Genomic DNA, 18,996 nt, shown 5'->3' with positions numbered 1-18,996 from the left:
GAGCCCTTCATCAGTAAATATATCCTTACAGCTGCGTTCCACTGTTAACTTGAAACTAGCACAGCGCGAAAAAACAACCCGAGAGAGGGCCGCGCAGTACTGAGTGAAAGCTTCAGTGCGGAGGGTGAAGTGGATGTTACTGTCGACAACAGTAAATACCGTGGATGAATGGAACAAGTTTTGTTTCCATACAAGACACAGAGCGGATACTTTCGACATTTACGCTGACATGCAGATTTTTGAATGGGGTACCGATACAAAGATATAATCCTATATTTTTAAAAGGACTTAAGGCAACTCTCATACAGTTGTGAAAAATTGAAAAAAGCATTTTAAATTGATTATAACTGTAGGATGTGCATTTTTAGAGGATTTTTATATTATTTGAAGCAAACAGATTGCCAGACAAGAGATTCAATTTTTAACGTTACGCTTTAGTTATGTAATTAATCATTAAAAGCCGAAAATGATGCATGTTTAGTAAGAAAATTACATGTAAAAGATATTTAACATCACCTTTATCTTGATCGTATACAGTATAACAGATATAGAACTACAGAAATAATCAGTGTCCGACACTTCCTCTTGGCTGTCGTCCTTAAATACTAATATTACTTGATAGAAAGGTACGTGTTCGTCAGGCACATAACGTCGGAGTTTTTCCAAGGCCTTTATCTTACTGTACGTAATTAGAACCTTTGTAGACGGATTTTTCTGGAGCAGTCAGAGTACCACGTTGGAAGCCGAGAAGATATGTGGCTAATGACTGTACAGTATATAACAAAATCCATTCTTATGCTATCAAAAACCAAATGTGAAAGATACGACCTTTCCTTGTCTTCTACTAGTTTCAGTTTCTTCAGAAATTCTGGTCTTCCTGTAGTGCGCCTGCTACCACGACTTGAAGTGTAGTGTTACGGGCGTAGCAAGTTCTCAAATTTACCTGGTTTAGAATTTATATGAATCACCTCTGTGACACGATGCACAGTAAACAATCTATCCTAATTGAAACTTCCTGGCAGATTAAAACTGTGTGCCCAACCGAGACTCGAATTCGGAACCTTTGCCTTTCGCGGGCAAGTGCTCTACCATCTGAGCTACCGAAGCACGATTCACGCCCGGTACTCACAGCTTTACTTCTGCCAGTCTCTCGTCTCCTACCTTCCAAACTTTACAGAAGCTCTCCTGCTAACCTTGCAGAACTAGCACTCCTGAAAGAAAGGATACTGCGGAGACATGGCTTAGCCACAGCCTGGGGGAGGTTTCCAGAATGATATTTTCACTCTGCAGCGGAGTGTGCGATGATATGGAACTTCCTGGCAGATTAAAACTGTGTGCCCGACCGAGACTCGAACTCGGAGCCTTTGCCTTTCACGGGCAAGGTTCGCAGGAGAGCTTCTGTAAAGTTTGGTAGGTAGGAGACGAGATACTGGCAGAAGTAAAGCTGTGAGTACCGGGCGTGAGTCGTGTTTCGGTAGCTCAGATGGTAGAGCACTTGCCCGCGAAAGGCAAAGGTTCCGAGTTCGAGTCTCGGGCGGGCACACAGTTTTAATCTGCCAGGAACTTTCATATCAGCGCACACTCCGCTGCAGAGTGAAAATCTCATTCTGTCCTAATTCCTTAGTTGTCTTTTATATAATGCCGGCGTCCGCTTAATACGTCAAAATACTGTTATCTCTTAGTGGGCCGACCACTGTGGCCGAGCGGTTCTAGGCGCCTCAGTCCGAACCACGCTGCTGCTACGGTCGCAGGTTCGACTCCTGCCTCGGGCATGGATGTGTGTGATGTCCTTATGTTACATAGGTTTCAGTAGTTCTAAGTCTAGGGGACTGATGACCTCAGATGCTTAGTCGTATAGTGCTTAGAGCCATTTGAACACCTCTTAGGGGATAGAAGCGTTGAATTTCGTTGTATCTACGGAAATCGTTTGGGTACGACAGAAATATGCTGAAAGTATGAGTTATTCTGAGCTGAGTAGTTACCTGAGAATGGATGAAGTTCGGTATGTTCCTCTAATAATTCTTTCACATAAACTTTTATAAATGAGGACCCTTCATCTGAACTCTTCTTGCTTTCGCTCACATGATAAACACATACCATGTTTCCGTGAGTCTTTACGTTTTATATGGAAAATACATTGATAGGGGCATTAAGCGATACGCTGCTACCTAAGCTTTATTTTCAAAGAGGCGCGAGTCACGAGTGATGACACATGATTCTTAAAAAGACATCAGTCATTGTTCGGTGCCCCTATAACAATAACTTTGTTTTTCGGAATACTAAAAGAATGTACCTTAACTGGAACACGATTATTTTTTAATATCAGTTTGTACAGTTACATATGTACTTAAGAAATGAATCGCAAATTATTTCCCATTTGTCGTGAGCTGTCTCCTTGACAACTTGGAACATGCCCGTGTGGCCGAGCGGTTCTAGGCACTTCAATCTGGAACCGCATGACCGCTACGGTCGCAGGTTCGAATCCCGCCTCGGGCATGGATGTGTGTGATGTCTTTAGGGTTGTTAGGTTTAAGTAGTTCTAGGAGACTGATGACCTCAGATGTTAAGTCCCATAGTGCTCAGAGCCATTTGAACCATTTTAACTACTTGTGCTACCCGAGCACGCATTCAGGCGTGGACAAAACCTACATTTGCTCTGGAGTCTGCATTTTCTAGTCCTGGCAAAATACCACAGTGATCACAGCAGAGTTTGAGACACTGCTTTTCGATTCTCATACTGACCAGGAATGGCGTGAAATACTCTACTGGAGTTTGTCGTAGTATCGTCCGAAGCAATGTTTCTTCAGAAGCGCATGGTTGTAGTATCTCAAGCAAAAGCAGACTTGAACTCACAAAATTACGGGCTGACTCCCTTTCAAAAATAACGATTCAAAAAGGGGTAAGAAATGACATGTAATCCAATTACTCTGTATGAGCCCTCCCATACGACGTGTTCGTACGAAATTCTCAGAAAATATCCCTCAACATCCTCTCAAAGTATTTCGAATCAATTCGCATTCACCCTGTGAGAGATGACTGACAGGCGCGGTGGTCAGCCATGACAAGTGGCGCTGCACGAGTGCGCACACAGGCAGGCGTAGCTCGCGAGGAGCTGGCGCGTGGAACAGGGGGCTAGACAGATGACAATTCAGCCTCTGCTATTGACGGGACACACAGTAACCCGACTATCAGAAGTGTAGAAAGCAGGCTTAATGGTTACTGCGAGTTTTTTCCCCAGGGCGAATGGCCTTTACTGGCCTGTGCTTGGTATAAGCGTGACGGTATGGTGAAAACTCAGAGGCCTCAAATTATGTCGGGGACGCCGCATAAGTAAATCACATACACTGCCCAGTTGATATGACCACCTGTCAGATGACTGACTAGCAGGATTCAACGGCACGGACCGCTGCGAAACGTGCAGAAAAACAATCAATGAGGTTCTGTAGGACACCGACAGGGATGTGGAGCAATGCCGACTCCACTGCCATGGCCAACTGCTTCACATTTCTCGGCTGAGGATCCGTGGGAGTACAGTCCGATCGAGGTGGTCCCACATATTCTCGAATGGGTTTAAATCCGGGAAGTTTGGTGGCCAGTGGGTACGGTAGACTCATCCTGGTGCACGTACCCTGAGAGCTGTGTGACACGTTGATGTGTCCTGCTGGGTAGACGCCGTCATATCGAGCTATAAACAAAATTCATGTGGAGGCGAACACGGATCCCAAGGACAGGTGCATACTTGTGTTGATCCATTGTGCCTTCCTGAGTGAGATCAGTCAGCGAATGCCACGAAAACATTCCCCAGACCACAACGCTGCCGCACCCGGCATATGCCCTTAGTTGCCTCTTGGATCATCTCGTCGTTGAGTTGTTGCACAGTTGCACGTTATTCATCTGTACACGTCTCTGCAGCCGTCGTTCAACCCTATCATCTATTGCCCCTAGTGAAACGCAGTTACCTCGGCAGAAGTTTTGTATAGCCCCATTTTGCCCCGCTCAGTATATCTTAACCACGTGGCACACCAAAAGGTTACAAACTTAGCAGTTTTGGAAATGCTTCCATCTTTAGCCTAAAAGCTAGTGAACATCCCCCTGTTTCCCGCCTCGCCGGACATGCTGAACTTACAGGGTCATTCAGCTGCTCCTACCGAACGGCATTATACAACATTATGGTGAAACAGAGATTCAGAAATCACCTACTAGATTGTAAGGCGTTCCTAGGAGGAGATATAGAGTCAGATCACAATGTCGCAGTAATGAAGAGTAGGCTGAAGTTTAAGAGATTAGTAACGAAGAATCAATACGCAAAGAAATGGGATATGCAAGTACTAAGGAATGATGACATATACTGGAAGTTCTCTAAGACTGTAGATACAGCAATAAGGAATATCTCAGTAGGCAGCACAGTTGAAGAGGAATGATCATCTCTAAAAGCACACTCACAGAAATAGGAAAGAAACTGTAAGTACTGCGATGAAATCATCGGTAATAGAAGAAATACAATAGCTGACCGACGAAAAAAGGAAGTACAAAAACCGTTTAGAGGAATACAGAAATACAAGTCGCTGACGAATGAAAAGAAAAGAAAGTGCTGGGAAGCTAAGACGAAATGGCTGCATGAAAAATGTGAAGAAATTGATAAAGGAATGAGTCACAGTAGAAAAGTCAAAATTACCTTTGGTGAAATTAAGAACACGGGAGGTAACATTAATAGTGCAACCCCAATACCAGTGTTAAAAGCAGAGAAGAGTGCGAATAGGTAAAAGTAGTACATAGAACGCTTCCATGAGGGCGAAGATTTGTCTAATGAGATAGAAGAGGAAACAGGAGTCGATTTAGAAGAGGTAGGGGATCCAGTACTAGAATCGGAATCTAAGAGATCTTTTGATTACTTAAGACCAGTAAGGCAGAAGGGATAGATAAAGTCATTCGGGGACGTGACTACAAACCGACTATTCGCGTTGATGTGTAGAATGTATGAATCTGGTGACATACCATCTGAATTTGTGAAAAAATGTCATCCATACAGTTCTGAAAGCTGCAAGAGCTGACAAGAGCGAGAATTATCGCACAAACAGCTTAACAGGTCATGCAACCAATTTGCTGACAAGAGTAATATAGAGACAAATGGAAAAGTAAATTGAGGATGTGTTAGATGACGATCAGTTTGGCTTCAGGAAAAGTAAAGGCATGAAATGGGCAACACTGAAATTGCGGTTTATAAGGGAAGCAAGCCTGAAGGAAAATTAAGGCACGCTTATAGGATTTTTCGACCTGGAAAAGCGTTCGACAATGTAAAATGATGCAAGATATTCAATATTCTGAGAAAAATAGTGCTAAGCTGTAGGGAGAGAGTGGTAATATCCAATACGTACTTTAGCCTACAGAGAATAATAAGAGTGGAAAACCAAGAAGGAAGTGCTCGGATTAAAAAGGGCGTAAGACAGGGATGTAGTCCTTCGCCCCTACTGTTCACTCTGTATATCGAAGAAACAATGATGGAAATGAAAGAAAGGTTCAGGAGTGGATTTAAAATTCAAAGTGAAAGGGTGACAATGATACAATTCGCTGATGACATTGCTATCCTGCGTGAAAGTGAAGAAGACTTACATGATCTATTGAATGAAATGAACAGTTTAATGAGTATGTTGTATGGACTGAAAGTAAAACGAAGAAAAACGAAAGTAATGAGAAGTAGCAGAAATGAGAACAGCGAAAAGCTTAACATCAGGAGTGATGGTTACAAAGTAGATGAAGTTAAAAACTCTACTACCAGGCAGCAAAATAACCAACGACGGACAAAGGAAGAAGGACTTCAATAGGAAACTAACAATGGCTAGAGGGGTGTTGTTGGTCAAAAGAAGTCTACTAGTATCAAACATAGACTTTAATTTGTGGAAGAAATTTCTGGGAATATATGTCTGGAGCACAGCATTGTATGCTAGTGAAACGTGGACTGTAGGAATACCGAAACGGAGGAGAATCTGAATATTTGAGATTGGTGCTACAGACGAATGTTGAAAAGTAGATGGACTGGTTAGAAAAGAAATGACGAGGTTCGGCACCGAATCGGAGCGGAGAGGAATGTGTGGAAAACACTGACAAGGAGAAGCGACAGGATGAGAGAAAATCCGTTAAGACGGCATGAATTTCGTGATACTAGGATGAGCCGTAGAGGGTAAAACTGTAGAGGAAGACAGAGGTCGGAATGCATCAAGCAAATAATCGAGGACATAGATTGCAAGTTCTACGCTGAGTGCTACTGGAGAGGAATTCGTTGCGCCCCGCATCAAATCAGTCAGAAGACTAATGACCCAAGACACGAAAGGAAAAAAAAGATAAATGATCTGGTGGGCTACGTGGGCAGCAGTCTGCGGTTTTTTGTTGATGATGCTGTAGTGTGATGGAAGGTGTCGAAACTGAATGACTGTTGGAGGATGCAAGATTACTTGGACGTAATTTCTAGTTGGTGTGATGAACGGTAGTTAGCTTCACACGTAGAAAGCTGTAGGTTCATGAGGATGAGTAGGAAAAACCAACCTTCTATATTTAGATAAATCATCAGTAAGTGTCCTGCTTGACACAGACACATCGTTTAAACATTTGGGACTAACGCAGCAAAGCGATATGAAAGAGAACATTTGAGAATTTGGTATGGAAGGTTAATGGTGAACTTAGCTAAAATGGAGAATTTTGGAAAAGTGTGGTGCATCTGTAAAGGAGACTGCATATAGGACGCTAGTGCCACCAGCTCCTGAATACTGCTCGAACGTTTAGAATCCGCGAAAGGTCGGATTGAAGGAATTCATCGAAGCAGTTCAGAGGTGGAATGCTAGATTTGTTACTGGTGTGTTCGCACATGTTACGGAGGTCCTCCGAGAACTCAAATGGGAGTTCCTGGAGCGAAGGCGAGGTTCTTTTCGAGGGACCCTATTGAGAAAATTTAGGGAACCGCCATTTGAAGCGGACGGCAAAACGATTCTGCTGGCGCCAGTATACATTTCACTTAAGCCTCACAAAGATAAGGTACGAGAAATTAGAGCTCATACGGAGGCGTATAGATAGTCGTTTTTCATTCGCTCTATTTATGAGTGGAGCGGAAAAGAAAGTGACTAGTAGTGGTACAGGATACCCTCCGCCAAGAACCGTGCGGTTTTTTGCGGAGCACGTACGAAGATGTAGACGTCAAGGTAGGCGTACTATCTTTCCTGATTACGGTAAGCCAAGTCTGACTACCATGACGACGACGGAAGTATTGTGCACCAGTCACATTCTAACCACTTCACGTCTTTTGCTGCCATTCGAGAACGTGTAATGGACTCCCAGCAATATTCTGTGCCATTCCGCCCCACTGGGTAGAGGCTGGCAACCGGACTGTGGAATTATCGTCTCATGCGTAGGCTGCTGTTAACACAACAGAAAATGGGTCGTTTGGAATGGTTCCTTGTCTGGGAAGCTTAGACTACCGTTTAACGGCCTCACATCGTGGTCAGTGATGAATCAAATTCGGCAGTAACTCAGATGACCATCGCTGGCAAGTATGGCGTCCATCTTTGGAAACGTCCAATTCTTCACAAGTTTCCTTCACGTCTATGGTCAAACATTTTTTTTGTCTTTTTTGTTATCAGACTACTGGTTTCGGCCTATAATGACCATTTTCAGATCTGTTTTATAAAAATATGTCATAACATACTCGAGCCATAGTGGCTGTGTATGAGTACATTAGGACAAGCTTTCATAAAACAGATCTTAAGATGGTCATTATAGACCAAAACCGGTAGTCTGATGACAAAAATGTTTTTGAACATAGACGTGAAGTAAACGAAATTTATTATCTATTCGGGTCACCAAAAATATGGCTCTGAGCACTATGCGACTCAACTGCTGGGGTCATCAGTCCCCTAGAACTTAGAACTACTTAAACCCAACTAACCTAAGGACATCACACACATCCATGCACGAGGCAGGATTCGAACCTGCGACCGTAGCAGTCGCGAATCAGGGTATGCATTCATACCATAGATGGCCCAACGTCATACTGATAAGGGGTTCAGAAAGGTAGGTTATTTATAAATTAAGCTAGAGTTCGTAATCGCTGCGGTAACATGCTATTTCATCTAAAGCCGTGAAGTCTGGTTTCCTCCATTTCTTCTGGGTGCTTCAGTTCTTTTCTGATTTCACAGAGAAAGATAGAAGTAACACAAAAATCCAGCCCACAAAGTCATTTTACCACAGAACAAGTAGTGCAATTCTATTCCTAATTCATGTATATTATTTATGTTAGTGTACACTTAATGTGCCTTTTATTCACTATAACGTTCATGTGCAACGAAGGAAAGATTTTATAATAGGTTTTTGATAAGAAGCTTATGAAACTGGTAATTTTATTCAGTTAAAAGAATTTACGAAGCAGTCTCAAGTCACGCCAAGTTTCTCTATGTGTTTTTTTACCGTAATATATTCACTGTATGAAATTTGTGTGTTTTACGACGATAGAGCAAGTTTATATAGAATCCAGAGGTATTGTTGGAAGAGGACAGTTCGCTTTGAGATATCAGGTGGTAAAGAAGACTACTGGTGAGCAGCGTGTTAATAGCTTAGAATTCTTCTGGTGATAAGTCCAGTGAGCTGTAGAGTTTCTACAAGAGCCCGGGAACTTAGAGGAGGTTTCGATAGTTATTCCCATGGACTCTAAGTCTGAATAACTAGTGGTCTTGGACACGGAAATTTTCTGTATGGAGTCTACACTTAATTCTGAACTGCAGCGTCGTTTTTAAAAGCTTGTGAAATTTTTGAATATATACGTGGACTTTATAAAGTTATTTGCAACTAATTTATTGAACTATAATTTTGAACTGCAAATTTGTGTTCCGGATTTAGTGTATTCTTGATCGAGTTCACTAAATAATCTGTCATTATAGTCATGGTATTAAGGAAGAGTTGAACAAACCTTTTTATTATTGCAAGGTACCCAGCTTGCGTTAACGATATTTATTCATTTCACCAACCATAATCCTGCGTGGAGTTTAATCAAGTTACACAGGTTAATGGAAAAATGACAGGCTTTTGAGTCCAGATGGCTGATGAATCTATGGATTACAATTGCCATTCATCTCCCTTAGTCGAGTGATACCATTTTAGCGTATATTTTAGGTCCATGTTATTGTTCTTTTTATTACTTGTTTTTATTGGTTATTTCAATGTTCATTCAACCCATCATCTTACTCCTCACTATTGTTCCAGTTCATTGGCTGATAGTACAGATTATTTTTCTGGTCATTTCATGGTCTATTGTATCGCACAGGCTGATATTACAGCTTATTTTTCTGATCATTTTACTGTCTGTTGTATCGCACGTTGCGCTGATCATTTTACAGCATTTTCATTTGTATTTTATAGCTGCCACAGATAAAAATTTTACTTGTTTTCTCAGCTCCTCAGACGGAGTAATTTAAATAACGATTGTACCATGTACGTCCAAGTGTTTATGTCAAACGATATATAAACAAAAAAGAAAAACAGCATGAGAGCCGGAGCCACACCTACAGGACCACACTTACCTGTGGAGAACAGGCTCGATGTAAATATAGGGGTGACAACCGCCGATGGATGGACTTACATCATTCCTTCCTATTTCGTATTTGTTCTATTCTCTTACCACATTTTATGTATATTACATTAACGTTCTTCGAAGTTTTTAATATTATGGATTACGTATTAATCGGCTGCACAAACAATTAGAAGATCTTTTATTCCTTAAACCGTCAATATATTTTCAAACCAAATTTTTTACAAGACTTGTTACTGAAAGTCGTAGTTGGAATTTCATTTTTGTAATTATGATTTTTAGTTGTGTCACTAATGGAATGTCTAGTTGGTCATAGCATCTAGGCGGCAGACCATAAGGGTCTTGCAGCAAGTATATAAATTTCCAGGATTCCTCTGAATGGTTTCACAAATAGTTGGTTTATGTTTTTTTAGTGTATGCGTATTTTAACCAAAATGTGTATTCAGTACACACGCGGAGGAAATATTTGCTTTGAAAATATGCATCTCCCGATCTCTCGAATTTTGTTCGTAGCTGTGGATCTCACATTCCACCAACATATATCCAGTAGGCGTGCCATTCGTGTAGCACCAGATATAACTGCAGAATTCACTACCAGCAACAATAAGGATTGGAATACTTTCCATAAGGTGAGATGTTACTGTATGAGAGTTTACGGCTACTCAAAACAGTGCATAGACAAGAGTCGCCTTAGGATTTTCTTTTCTTTTGCTGATGAAGTGCTTGTAAGCGTGATGCTCCACACACATCTGTACAACATACAAGGAGTGCAGTCAATAAGAAACACTGACTGCCGCAGATAACTGTAAGTTATGCTAAACTGCAGAAATTAGTGTTAAGACAAGAAGTGTCTCATGATGGTGCTATTAATAGGACATCGGATATTTGTTGCAGGCGTGAATGAAAAGGAATTATAAGCGTACGCCAGAAAAACAGACTCCTTTTGTAACAACAAACTCATTTACTGCCTGGGCACGCTGCAATAACTTTGGTGTTTACAATAGGATTAATTAGCTTTCGCGCTCCGACGAACTGCACGATATTGTCGTAATGACATAAATAACGCGTAATATAATTTCACGAGGTGTGGAGTTATGTAAATTTAATTTCGATGAGTTATTTTTCGTGGCAGTTTATTAAAGTAACACGTATCCGTTGAAATGTCTACAGAAAATATATATTTGGTTTTTTACGCAGCCAATATACAGCATTCACTATATGCAAAATTTCCCTGAAAATATATAACAGTGAACTCCAGTCAACTGTGACATTTAATTTTAAAGCAGTTCTACAAAGTAAAATCTCTTACAGGTTTGCATGTTAGCTTACGTTCTGCGAGACAGCTATGAAAGCAGTCCCATTATAAACACACTGAGCTACGAATTAGGTACTCAACTAACGGTCCTTGGTAACTTTATGAAAAATCCTTGTATCATAGGCTGCAAGAGATTCTAAATTTGTAAAGTGTTAATGTCTAATAATCCATGCCTCAACACATTTTACGACGGCGGTATTTCCAGACGTACCGTATCTGACGGAATACCCATTACTCCAGGTGATGCTCGCACGCAGAATCTCTTGTAACCCGATGGGTCGTCTGTACAAGAATAAAGATGTGATATTACAGTTTACATCAAGATAAACGGAAACGATAAAGGATGTTTTATCAAGGTGGATTTCACCTTGAACAAAGAACCTATTCATGTGTAACTGGTACATCCATAGAATACTATTTAAATTCCTCCACTTTTAAAAGATTCCCTTTCCCTCATATGTAGAACTGCAGAAAGCTTACTACTTCAGTTTCTTGCTGTCCACTTCTTTGATGCAGCTCTCCACGCCACTCAATCCTAAGAAAGCCTCTTCATAACAGGGTAACTACTAAAACCTACGTTCATTTGGACTTCATTAGTATTTGTTTATTTCTATATATCCATCTTCAGCAACTGCAGTTACATTTATTAAAACAATCAACAACCAGCTGCACGAAATAAATTTTACCTCCTTCAGCGGTTTCAGGCGCCTAGTACCCTTCTTCACTAGGTTACACCTATCGCATTATTTGTGAATGTCAAAAATAAGATGAATGCAGCATATTTCTGTTGTAATGTTGTTCACATTTCCTGTACGTAGGTGGTATATAATACTACAGTTGTAACTTACTGAAGGAGGCCACTAGGTGCCTGAAACTGGTTAAGGAGATAAAATTTCTTTAGTGCAAACTCGTTGCTGATTATTTCAATAATATTTATCATAAGATGAATAGAAATATAGACAACTGTTTACAACAAATACATACATTTCTACACAAATAGACACAAGTTCTTAATGAGTCCACAGCCCTATGTACAATCCGGAAATTCAGTCACAACCTGACTACCGTAGTCAAGTCTTGCTCTCCCTATACAATTTTTACGATGCACACTTGCTTCCATTATCACACTGACGATTCCTTGAAGTCTATCGTCCATCTTCAGTCCACAGTTACCTTCAGGACAGAACTTTCAGAAAAGGCTCCCTAGCGCATTCATTCTCGATGTTAAGAAATTTCTCCGCTTCAGAAACGCTGTTTTTGCTATTGCCACCATGAACTTTATGTGTCACCGTCAATTCTTTTACCACACAATTGACATAAGTCATCTGCTACTTTCAATGTCTCATTTCCTAATCAACCTCTCTCAACAGCGAGTGGTTTCATTCCACTACATTACATTTCCCTTGTTGGTGTTCAGCATACACTCTTTTTCAATACAGTAACCATTCATTTTAACTGCTCTTCCATGTTCTTTACCGTACCTTACAGAACTGAAATGTCTTCGGGCTATTTCTCCTAGGTTTTGTTTAATACCTGACGATTTAAACATTAAATAACATTTGGCATTAGCTACATACTTCTACAATTCCCTTTGTATCTACTGCTTCACTTTGGTATCTGTCGATACTTTTAACTGGAGTCTTGTTTCTCTAAATGTTATAGATATGACTAACAGTACCTAATTAGCGGAAAAATCATCAACTGCGAGGTAGATAAAACGAAGTGCGAAGCGTGAATGTGTTATGCTAACTAAACGGGCAGAGATGTCCTTAATTACATAGATCTATTTAGATCAATTATCTGAATTTGTAACGAATTACAAAACTGCAGTTTATAGAAAATTTATTTACTGTATGCAACAGTATGGTCACCAGTCCTACAGTGGACGATAGTTTTCATTCTGAATTGGACTGAATTTGAATACACGTAATGAGTAATGATACGCAGAGGGGTGAGAAAGGTAATTACACAATCAGGAGTAAATTCAATTTTTTGAGTGATCAAAGGATTTATTTGTTCAATTACTGCTGTATTCAAATAAATTTGAAATAATTTAAAATCAAAACGGACTGGCTTATTGCCTCACGTGACGTGCTAATGATAAAGTAGTTTGGGGTCACAATAATGTTCACCTTAATGAAATTTTAACTAATCGCTTTCTGCAGATAATCACAATTCATTACCAAGAAACATTAAAATACTGTTGTTGTTAAAGGTGGTGATTTTATCAGTTAATGAATTTCATTTTCAAAACCTTAATTAATTTCTTGTGATAAAAAAATACGTGGTAATTGTGATTAACCAGCTACCATAGGTATCTCAAAGCAAGATAAAAATGAAGTTTTACTTTGTGTCACATTTAACATTTTATATTAAAATTTTTATCTTCTAAGAACGTAACGCTCGGTAGTTAAGATGACATGAAACGAATGCTGGTTATAATAATAATGAGTCGGTTAAATGATTACGATAGGATTCGGGTTGTATTTAAACACACTCAGTGTACTGCCCAAGTAATAAATCTACGTTAACAGCAACTCCTTTACAGTTCTTATTGTCTGACACGGTGAGGTGAAGCTGCTGTGGCGACGTGACAGATTGGCGGCAACAGTTATTCTAATTAAGTCTCATCTTTCAGTTGTGGATAACTTTTGAATGAAATTGAACTAAACAGTGATTTTCAATTAATATTTTCCTTGAAGTTTCTTCTTTAATTCAGGGTATATTGTGACTCAAAAACTACACACCCATCACATCTTTTGAGTCTCGCTACACATATTGCCACCAGGCTGACGACATACGCACACATTTGCTCGCGCTTCTTCTTGCGGCTACATACCGTCTAAATTCTTGCACAGCTAACTTCGGATTCTCTACTCCACTCCTTCGTACGTTACAGGTTATGTCACCATTCAGACTACTATCACTCCGACTAACTCTTTCATTTTATATAACGCATGATCCCTGATGATGTTAGCGTCCGTACTTTACATTACATATACATACAAAATCGTTTTCAGTTGGTTACATCACGTTAATATGAAAGTACTATCACAATTTTTCAACTAAATATACACAAAGAAACAAATGAAAATATTTACATTCATGAGCTGAAACGTACAAAGGAAATTATGTATCACACAGTGACTTACTGTCATTCCTCTTACATTCAGAATATCGAAGAGTTTATTCGAGTAAACAGTGACAAAAACCTTTTTACAAATGCTTTGAACGTAGGTCTGTCTTCCTTCATTTTATGTTATTAAGTACCAGCAGCTGTGCAGAATGATTAGACGAGCTCCTACATTTCTCTGGCATCTAACTTGATCATCCCCGATGTCAGCTTCCACCAGTTTTTTATTTCTTTTGTAAGTAATTCATTTCAGGGTCAGTTGCATTTGCTATGTAAAATTGGGAATTAGGTGTGCGCCCACATTCATATTCGATAGAAGTACGGGAATAGCTATTATAGACTCTAAGATAACAGTAAAATAGCCACAGATGTTTTTTTGAACACTCTTTTTAAAGACGCGTTTCGAAAAGAGGTTTTTACAAAACCAGTTTCAAATTGCGAATACTTTGGGCAAATTTTACGGGTCGTAGCTATTGTGTATTATGGTGTTTTTCATCATCATTTGTCTACGTGCGAACAGGAACGGACATTTGAACCCTGAAACATTGTTTCTATCGTTTTATATTTGTGCTACGTACTGTGTTCACTTCAGTTGGTGTAATGTCATTTGCAGATGTATAAAATGTAACACGAACGATAGACCAATATTGCTAAAATTGCACTGCATAACCAGCACGTATAGTGCAAGGACTCACGTTGTACATTACTTTCCGTAGACAACGAGCCGGAAGACGTGATACATGACTTCACTTTTTTCGTAGTTGCTACTGCTTTGATCCACTGTAAACATTGGGCTTGGTTTATAATTTGCTACTCGACATTCTTTTGTGAGTCTTAGCCACTGTTTACTAAGGTATATTTTATCATCATCTGTATATCTGTGTACAGAAACTGAGGTTTAACCCTGAAACATTGTTTTTATCCGCCGGCCGGTGTGGCCGTGCGGTTGTAGGCGCTTCAGTCTGGAACCGCGTGACCGCTACGGTCGCGGGTTGGAATCCTGCCTCACGCATGGATGTGTGTGATGTCCTTAGGTTAGTTAGGTTTAAGTAGTTCTAAGTTCTAGGGGACTGATTACCACAGATGTTAAGTCCCATAGGGCTCAGAGCCTTTGTTTTTATTCTTTTACATTTTACTACATACTGTGTACAGTTTAGGTGGAAAAGTATCACTTTGTTGTACAAAAGGTTAAATACCAACGGTAGATAGATATTGCTACAAATTGTACTTCATAACCAGCACGTATAGTGCAAGGCCTCACGTTTTCACACTACTTTTTATGTAGTTGAGCAGCAAAAGGCCACTATCAACCGGCCAGTTAAACAATTTATTTCATGCTATAACTATGAGTTTTATTCTTTGTGTCTTGTGTTTGACCTTTGCCATGGTCTGCACCCAGATGTATAATGGTAGGGATAAGAAAGTTACTTTATCTTTCTAAATACATGATGATATTTCCAGGTGTCATTGTACGGTTCTATAATAATACGTACATACAATAATCCTGTACTATGTTTCGTACTTTCCCAAGACCTACTTCGCGTACCTAAATAAACGTTTCTTGTTGGCCCTACCCTAATTAGGCACTTTATGTCTTTTTATTACGTTAACTGTAATTTTTACTACAAGATATAAAACTATATGTACATTTCGTTTGTTTTACTGTTATAATTACATTTATTGTCTTTCTGTAAGAGTTCTTTGTTTTTCGTTGCCTTCACTTGTGTATAATATGCTGCCACCTTGCGGCCACTTTAGTTTTCTTGTGAGGCTTAACAGCCACGTATGTTCAGTTCCTAATCAATATACCACACTTAATTGTCTGAGTCCGTTGTAGGTTTGTCCCCTTAATTGTTATGCATCGGTATATCTGGCTATACCACATTGGTACCACGTGTTCGCAACTTGTAATCGGTTTTGTAAAAATCTCTTTTCAGAATCTGATGAAGATATTTTCGAAACGCGCCATCAAAAAGAGTAGCCACGAAAATACCTGTGACTGATTTAGTATTATCTTAGCGTCCATAATAGCTGTTTCCACACTACTATCTTGGTTCCGTATTTCGCATGCTACACCACTGTAACATTCGCACCTGTTATCACTTCACTTTTTTGGAATTGGAATCACATTCTTCTTGAAGTCCGAGGTAATTTTACCTGTCTCATGTATCTTGCATACCAGGTGAAACAGTTCTGTCATTGCTAGCTCTCCTAAGGATTTCAATGAATTCGAGGGAGCGTTGTGTGGTCTAGTGACCTTGTTTCGACTTCTGTCTTTCAGCGCTGTGTCAGATTCTTCTCGCAATGCCACATCTCCCACTTCATCTACATATCCTTCCTCTTCCACTTCTACAACATTGTCTAAATTTCCCCTGCTTAATTCTTCTATATATTCTTCCCATCTTTCAGCATTCACTTCTTCGCCTCGTACCAGATTGTCATCAGAGCCCTTCTTTTCTGCCAAGATCTTCAATTTTCCTACAGGTGAAATCCATCATTTCTAGTGTCATGCAAGCTTCTGTAGCACTACATTTCTCCTCTAACGATTCCTCGTTGACCACTTTTCAGTTCGTGTGAATTTTATTTTTTAGATGTATGTATTGTTTTATAACCGTTCCATATGCTGTGTTTTTTATATGGCGGTTTTCCGTGAATTAAACTCTATGAATCCTTTGCTGTCCAAGGATTTCTACTGCATATTGTATTTTTGCCTAGTTGATGCTCTGCTACCGCATTGTTCCATGTCTCAGTCCAGGAGTCTGTTTGCTCTTGTATTCTTTTCGCACGTTTCAGTAACTCGATTCCTTAATCCAGCTGAAGAACCTCAAATTGTTTCAGTTCATCCATACTGAATCCCCGTTGCTTTCTGCTTCTTCGATTTCTTTGATTTTAATCTGTAGCTCATAGCCAACAGTTTGGATGTCCCCGCTTACCCCTGAAAATGTTTTGAGTTTGAAAAGTCGATTCGAAATACCTGTTTTACCATTAAATAAGTTATCAGAAACCATTTGGTGCCCTCATATCCCCTGCTTGTATACAACCTTTTTTATAATTCCTGAACCAGGTATCAACAACGATTAAATTATACTACGTGCATAGTTTTACCATACAGTTGCCCCTTACATTCATTTCCGCAGAAGGTACATTTACTCCTACTATTTTTCCTTTCCCTCCTTTCCTCTTACCAAATTCCTGTCACTCATCACTATTAAACTCTGTCTTGTTTAATTATCTGAATATATTCTGCTACATCAACGTACATTCCTTCAATCTCTACATTATTTGCTGAGCCAGTAACTATATAAAACTCCAACACTGTAGTGAATGTTGGCTTCTTGTCTACCTCGACTAAGATAATGGGTTTACTATACTGTATGTAGAAGCTTACCTACGTTCCTATTTCCTAAATTACTATCAGATATTCTCCTGCGTTATGTCTAACGATGTAGTGATATTCTTTGCACATGTGACCAGAATTCCTATTTTTCCTGCTGCCACACTTCGCCAATTCGAACTGTATCTAACAATAGACTTCTCTTTTTACCGTTTTCGGGACGTAACGTTCCACGCTTTGACATTTAGAACATGAACTCTCTTTTTCCTGTTGATAACATGCTTGTGAGTAGTCCTCACCGAGATATCCGAATGGACGACTATTTTACCTCGAACGTATATTGTCCAGCAGGATGCCTTCGTTATTAAACCGTAGAGCAAAGTTGCATTTCCTCCGGAAAGATAGTTGTTACAGCGGCTCCTTGGATTTTGCTGTTTACAGTAGTAACACTATAAGAGCATGTTGGCTAATCCTACAATGCCACATAAGTCAGTTCTAAAGAATGTTGCCCCTGGAACTACTCTAAGTATACAGCCCCTCTCCGGGAACAACGAGACGGTCTGTCCTCTCCACAGACACCCCTCGGCTGTGACTGCACGTACGTTGCCGCTGTCTGTATCGTAGCAGCCACCCTATCACAGGAAGATCTATAGATCTTGATAACACTGGGTGTTTCAGATTCCACTAGCGTGTTGTAGCAAGGGATACCGGCAGCTTCACGTAACACGAAATCCGCCACGTGCTCCAAACGTTCTTTTTTCCTGCTGGGCGGACAGCGGCTCGCGACGACGAAATTCTATCAGAGCTGCTCATGAGATACGAGGATCACGACCGCCATCTGTGAAGACTAGCACCAGATTGGGTAAAGCCCTCACGTCTCTGAAAGAGGGGCAAGGGGAAAGTCAAGAGAATAATACACCGTCGAGAGCATCGTTGTGTTCGCATCTACCACACGAAGAAAGTATACTGATGTATGAAACCTCACGTACTGAAAAAAAAAAAACACTCTTCAGCTCTCTCTCTCCCTCTCATACACACATACGGTATAAACATCATGAATAGAAGTTAGTCTTGAACATGTACTTCGTTAGGTTTGCAACAAGTAGGAAAACACGACAAAGAGGAGGAATTACAATATTTACATTGTTAAAAGCAGTGTGTAACTAAGTAGTTATATCAACTGTCAAAAGAACAATAGTACACCACAAAAAAAGGAGAAGCATGGTGAACAGTGTGAAGAAGGTCAGAACGATAAGTTTTGCTTATATGTCAGTAATAAAGTGGTAGTGCGATCTCCAGACCAGATGAGAGGAAACGCAGATCAGGAAATCGTAAGTAATTACTTTTTACACAAAAAATCGCGACGTGAACTGTTTAATAATCTAAAATAACAGAACTGTGTCGTTATAGATCCCACTGATAATGCCTTAGTACAAGAAAAAGGCGAAACGCGTCTGGGATAAATAAATTAAGTGGTAGAAGGAAAAGGCGGTTTTACTTACAAAACAATTACCAGTGAGAGATATTGCGAGTAACAATAAAAACACACTCAGCACTCAATAACCATTCGAATCATATTATAAACAACTGAAAAAGTCAACAATGATGGGATGTTGCCTGAAGTCGTATAGCTGTACGAAGGTGCT

The sequence above is a fragment of the Schistocerca serialis genome, chromosome 2 (genome assembly GCF_023864345.2).
Source record: "Schistocerca serialis cubense isolate TAMUIC-IGC-003099 chromosome 2, iqSchSeri2.2, whole genome shotgun sequence".
Taxonomy (NCBI): domain Eukaryota; kingdom Metazoa; phylum Arthropoda; class Insecta; order Orthoptera; family Acrididae; genus Schistocerca; species Schistocerca serialis.
The sequence above is the reverse complement of the archived record's forward strand: the minus strand, read 5'-3'. Positions refer to the sequence as shown.